General features: G+C 34.5%; 1 long non-coding RNA gene across 6 annotated transcripts; it reads left to right on the top strand.

The window, feature by feature from the left end:
- The first annotated feature begins 2,632 nt into the window (after positions 1–2,632).
- LOC135147024 (uncharacterized) lies at positions 2,633–5,815 on the top strand. 6 transcript variants are annotated; one of them, XR_010284308.1, is made up of 6 exons: positions 2,633–2,889; positions 3,262–3,762; positions 3,881–4,115; positions 4,884–4,975; positions 5,186–5,271; positions 5,525–5,815. It is a non-coding gene; the product is annotated as an uncharacterized LOC135147024 (long non-coding RNA). The 6 variants fall into 6 exon arrangements; XR_010284306.1 differs by having other exon boundaries at positions 3,254–3,762; XR_010284307.1 differs by having other exon boundaries at positions 3,250–3,762.
- The last annotated feature ends 477 nt before the right edge of the window (positions 5,816–6,292 follow it).

The raw sequence follows: 6,292 nt of genomic DNA, 5'->3' as shown, positions 1-6,292 counted from the left end.
TTTCATCATAGTCTATTCCTTCTTCTTGAGAATAGCCTTTAGCAACCAGTCTTGCCTTGTTCCTTGTCACAACACTATGTTCATCCATCTTGTTTCTGAATACCCATTTTGTACCAACAATAGTTCTGCCTTTTGGTTTGGGCACCAGCTTCCATACTTTATTTCTCTTAAACTGGTTTAGCTCCCCTTGCATAGCTAAAATCCAATCAGGATCAAGAAGAGCCTCTTCAACCTTTTTAGGTTCTTCCTGTGATAGAAAACTGCTATACAAGCATTCATCCATGGTGGCTTGTTTTGACACCTGCAGTTGCATCTCCAATAATGAGTTCAAAGGGGTGATCCTTTGTCCATTTTCTATGGGGAGGAAGATTTGATCTGGATGAACTGGCTTCATTTGTGAAGTCATATTCATTTTGAGAAGCTCCCCCTAAGTATATGGACCTTGAACTTCTAGCAATTGATGTATTATTAGCAATTGATGGAATATATCCACCAATATTAACATTTTCAGTATAATCATCATTATCACTATCCAGCTCTACCACACCTTCAGTCTCATTTTAAATTGAAGAACATCATGAAATCCGTCATCTTCTAGGCCTTGAATTTTCTTGTCATCAAACATCACATGGACAGATTCCATAACAATGTTTAATCTTAAATTGTAGACTCTATAGGCCTTTCCAGCAGCATATCCAACAAAAATTCCTTCATCTGCCTTTGCCTCAAATTTGCCAAGATTTTCACCTTGATTTTTCAGCACAAAGCACTTGCATCGAAAGACATGTAGAAACTTCGGAGTTGGCTTCTTTCCTTTAAACAATTGATAGGGTGTCATCACATGTGCTTGATTTATCAAAGAAATGTTTTGAGTACATGCTGTATTGACAGCTTCAGCTCAAAAATAGGGTGGCAATTTTGATTCTCCAAGCATTGTTCTAGCAGCTTCAATAAGAGTCTTGTTCTTTCTTTCAACAACACCATTTTGCCGATGAGTTCTTGCAGCTGAGAACTCATGGTGTATTCCTCTTTCTTCACAAAAATCTTTCATTGTGGAATTCTTGAACTCAGTCCCATTGTCACTCTTGATCCTTGAGACTTTCCTTTTTGGATCAATGTTGTTTAATATCTTAATGTGATTGATGATGATTTCACTTGCTTCTTCCTTGGAATGAAAAAAATAAGTCCAAGTAAATCTTGTAAAATCATCCACAATCACAAGATAGTATTTCTACTTTGATATTGACATGATGTTGACTGGTCCATACAAATCCATATGCAGAAGCTGTAGAGGTCTATCAATTGAGGATTTCAATTTGCTTTTGAAAGAGGACTTTCTTTTCTTTCTAATTTGACAAGCATCACAAAGGCCATCCTTGGAAAATTCCAATTTTGACAGTCCTCTAACAAGATCTTTTCTCACAAGATCATTCATGGTCTTGAAATTTAAATGGGAAAGTTTCTTGTGCAATAGCCAACTATCATCCAAACTTGCTTTGCTGAACATGCAAGTGAGTGAATCTGCATTGGTAGAATTAAAGTCAGCTATGTAGACATTTCCCTTCCTGTTTCCAGTTAGCACCACTTTGTTTTCTTTCTTGTCGGAAATAACACAGGCTTCTGTTGAGAACCAAACTTGATGTCCTCTGTCACATAATTGACTGATGCTAAGCAAATTGTGCATGATGACACTCCCTTTTGAAATCAAACCATATCCCAGAGTAAATCCTTTGCTGTCATCTCCAAAGGTAACACTAGGGCCAGCTCTTTCCTCAAACTTGCTGAGCAGGGTAGAATCTCCAGTCATGTGCCTTGAACATCCACTCTCAAGGTACCAAAGATTCTTTCTTCCTCCCTGCACAGTTCAAAAACATATTAAGTTTATTTTGGTACACAAGCTGTCTTGGGTCCAGTTTTGTTAGAAACCACCTTTGGTTTAGAAGCATTACTTTCTTTGGATTTGGAAGGTTTTGAAACAACTTCATTCTCAGAATTATCACTACTAGAAAAAGTGGAATAGACATCACACTTCAGACATCAGTTAGAAATTTCTCTAATGTTAAAGATACTTTCAACATCATTTTCACTTAAACTGATGTGTAAAAGTACTTTAGACATCAGTTATTTATTCAACTGATGTGTAAGGTACGTGTTTAAAAAAAGTTTCCACCATTCTCACCCTCATTTCCCCCCTTATCAAAAATTTCCCTCCCTTATAAAATATCAACTTCCCTCCCTTAAACAAATTTCATCTCTCCCTCCAATATTCACAACATAAAACTTTAAAATAAAATCATTAAACTACAAACACATACATATAAGTATTTATATAATCAAAATCATTAAAATACAAAATCATATATATAGATATATAATTTTAAAATATTAAAAATTATTAAAATACACAAATCATATATATTATAACTTTAAAATATTAAAAATTATAATTATTCAACTAAATTAAAATATTAAATTAATTAAAACTACTCTCACACACATATAAATTAAAATCACCAAACATATTACAACCCAACACATTACAAATATAAATCAAAAAATATAATATTAAATAATTAAAACAAACTTAAAACATAAATCACATACAAAACATCCAGACAAACTAAAACACGCACAACACACTCAGTTTAGAACAAAAAGGTCCGCACACACATTCTCTGCTCTAGAACCCTAGAAATTGCGCGACATAATTACACCGGCGTTCATCGTCTCCATCCGAGTTCAGGCGCTCCAAAAGCTATAAACCCTCGGTTTCGTCCCTACTTCTTCAATCCCGACGTTTTTCCCGTACATCTTGATGGTCGTTGTTCTATTTCGAGGGTTTCGAAGCTTGAGCTTAATCAATGGATTGGGAGCTTAGTTTTTGAGTTGGTAAGCTTTGATTGGTGTAATACATGGTGTATTTGGTTGTTTTTTGGGTTAATATTGTGCTATTGTGTATATATGAAGATTCCTGATTTTGGTGTTCTTGAGGGCTACTGATATTAACCGTTTTTCTTGTGATTTATCTCTTATGATTTAATTGATTTGGTTTGCTTATGATTCGTTTATGATTTTTTTGAATTGGTGTGCTTGACTTGCTTGTGATTTGTATCGGTGGCATATAGGGGTCTTTGTTTAGGGGACTTTTTAATTATGTGGATTATTTGTTTAGTTTGTTTCAGTTATATAAATTATTTGGGGCTTATTAATTAGGTGGATTGTTTGTTATATAACGTGGTTATTTTGGAGGAAGTGCATCAGGTAAAGGGGATGCGGCTAAAGCCTTGATCAGGTGAAGCTTTGTTGTGTCTAAAATGGCTGGTGTTGAAGCTGCTGCATCAGGTTCAGGTGTCTATTAACTTGTCTCTTGAAGATTTGGTGCTTTCACCCGGAGTTTGTTAACCCTTTAAGCGATGATATGTGTAATTGGACTCTATTAACTTGTCATATGTTGTTCTTGAGAAAGTGTTGCATATTATTTTTTGTTCTTTTATATAACTTTTTAACTGTTTTTATTTGCTCCATTGCACGAAAAAAGCACACACATAGCGGATGTTGGTTCTGGTGTACTCTCTTGTCATGACTATTTAGCTGACATGCTATTACAGTAGTAGATCTAGAGCTTCCACTTGGGAAGAAATCTGAAAGTGCATCGGAAAGCAGAACTGCATCTAGAGAGGAAACGATGATGTACAAGGCACAAATTGTCAATGGCTATAAGCAAATTTACAGATTTTACGTAGTTAAGTTGGGGTGGATGATGTGCGTAAATGTTTTCCTCAATCATGTTCCTTTAGACCACTATCCATTTTTACTACCAATGACTTATCCATTCAAAGTAAAGAAAGAAGCTAACCCTTCTGTGTTTTCACTTAATCAGGGGAGCTGCTGGTGTTTTTTTCCAACTCCACTAGGATGACACCGTTCAACATGGAAGGAGCGATGTCCATATCATGGGGTTTTAATCTCAAAACATGCTGATCCTCCACAATAAACAGACCAAACCTTTTTTCATCAGTAGAGTTGTCGAAGGGACAGGACTAGTATCAAGTCATATGTCAAAATACCATCACCTGAAATCTGCAGAAACGTTATAATCTGAGCACCCATTGTAGGTAAGATGTCTCTATAGCTAATCTTTTACAGTTTCAAGAGATTATGTTTTTTATTGTTCAGTATCTGAATAATTATGTCAAAGACCATAAAGACACCCTGAAAATGAAATCTCTTTTTACAGAAAGTGAGGAAGCCGGAGCTTTTTTCATAGTCCAACTATTCTGATCATATGGCCAACTCTTTTATTCATTCAATAACAACCCCTGCCTTAATTAGTAGCAGAATTAATATATATAAGCACCCCTCTAAACAAAGTTTTATATGTATGGTCTTATGGTTGACATTGAGAACTGCCAACGTATGGGATTCCTTATAGACCCTGGTTATCAATTCCTCGATCCGCCCCGCTCTTATTATACCGTTTGTATGTATGCTTTATATACTGTTGGCGTCCACTTGATCATTAGTGTTGTTTCAGCTGATTTGACTTCTAACTCTTATCATTGATCTCATTCTATGGCGATTTAAGAATGCTACATTTCTTAGAAAAATTAAGTGCCATGTAAGTAAATTAAAATTATGATTATACAATCTGAAAAATAAATTGTGATTATTCTCGGAATAGGAAAGCAGGAATTGTATGACTCTATTATGTGGAGGTCCTATTAATACTGACATTATACTCTCTGGATCAATTTGGATATACTATGAAATTAAGATACTGACATTATATTCACTAGCGTTTCAGTTTGTTATTAATATAACTTGTACTATCCGATACTGATTCTATATGCCATGATGTTTATATATTGATATGAAAAATTCAGGTGTTCCTAAGCTAACCGTGATGAGCTGGAAACCGTCTGTGAGGATTTCAGCAACATAATTGAAACTCATGATTCCGTCACTGTCTACAAAGGTACACTATCTAGTGGAGTTAAAATTGCTACTTGTAGCTTCTTTTATCCTTCTGACTTGGCAAAATAATAAATTGCTTCATATCTGATTTGATTATAGCAAGGAAGAATTGTCCTACAAGCTACTGACTATGTTTCATATAAAAATTGACAATGTAATTGTGATTTTTTGGCTGCCTACAAAGGAATAATGTAATTCTGACTATGTCCAGGCAAGGGTAATACTGGTTCCCGTTGTATCGTGGAGGCTAATCACTTTTTTCCGGAACTGCCAGACAAGGATCTGCATCAATATGATGTGAGTTTCACCTTGTCCTGTGAAATATTTTTATTTCTTAGTTTTGCTCAATAGCACTTATATATATATGGTCGACGAGTGTTTTAGCTTTTAATACGTCTATAATAATTTTTACTTTTGTCACATACAGTAAAAATCTACTTGTTATTGCTATTTTATTTTATGTCCTAGCTTTTAAATTTTGGTAATTAGTTGTTTTAGGCTATGCTGTCCTATTCATTATTCAGGTTTGAGTGATTGGACTTTTCTGCAGAACTCCTCAGAAAAATAGCAGAAGTGAGTTACTTAGACGAGTTGCTGCATGTGGTGGTGCATTAATTAAAAGGCCTGGATGGCACAAAAGTTCATCTTCCAGGAACAAACCTAAACGACATAGATTTGATTATGTACTTTATAGGCTTTGATTATGTACTTGATATTTAGATTAGATGGATGTGTAGTAGTTGATCGATATTGTATTTGATGGATGTGTAGTCGGTGAAATTAGAATTTGATGGATGTATGTACAATTGGTTTATATATGCATTAATAAGATTTTGTTGTTGATTTGGTTGTTTCTTGGTTTGATATTTCCGTCGTATAAAAATGATGTTAATTGAATGTTATTACATCAGTTAATGAGTAAAGAAATGATGTTAATCAAATGTTATAACATCAGTTTCTTTAAAGTTGAAGTGATGTTAAAGGCTATAGACATCAGTTATTAGCTGATGTAAGCAAAAAATTCAAGCGATGTCTTTGTGGGCGATGTTAAATGCGCCAAACTTTAACATCAGTTATTAACTGATGTTAATGAGTAAAATAGACATCATCAAAGCTTACAGAACTGATGTTAAAGAGTATAATATACATCAGTTAGGGTGTACGAACCGATGTTAAATCCAACAATAGACATCAGTTATTAACTGATGTTAAAGACATGTACCTTTAACATCGCCCACAGTAACATCAGTTACAATTCTGCGGGACATCAGTTTTTAACTGATGTGTATTAACATATTTCTAGTAGTGTATGCTTCTT

The sequence above is a fragment of the Daucus carota genome, chromosome 6, assembly GCF_001625215.2.
Source record: "Daucus carota subsp. sativus chromosome 6, DH1 v3.0, whole genome shotgun sequence".
NCBI lineage: Eukaryota > Viridiplantae > Streptophyta > Magnoliopsida > Apiales > Apiaceae > Daucus > Daucus carota.
The sequence above is the reverse complement of the archived record's forward strand: the minus strand, read 5'-3'. Positions and strand labels throughout refer to the sequence as shown.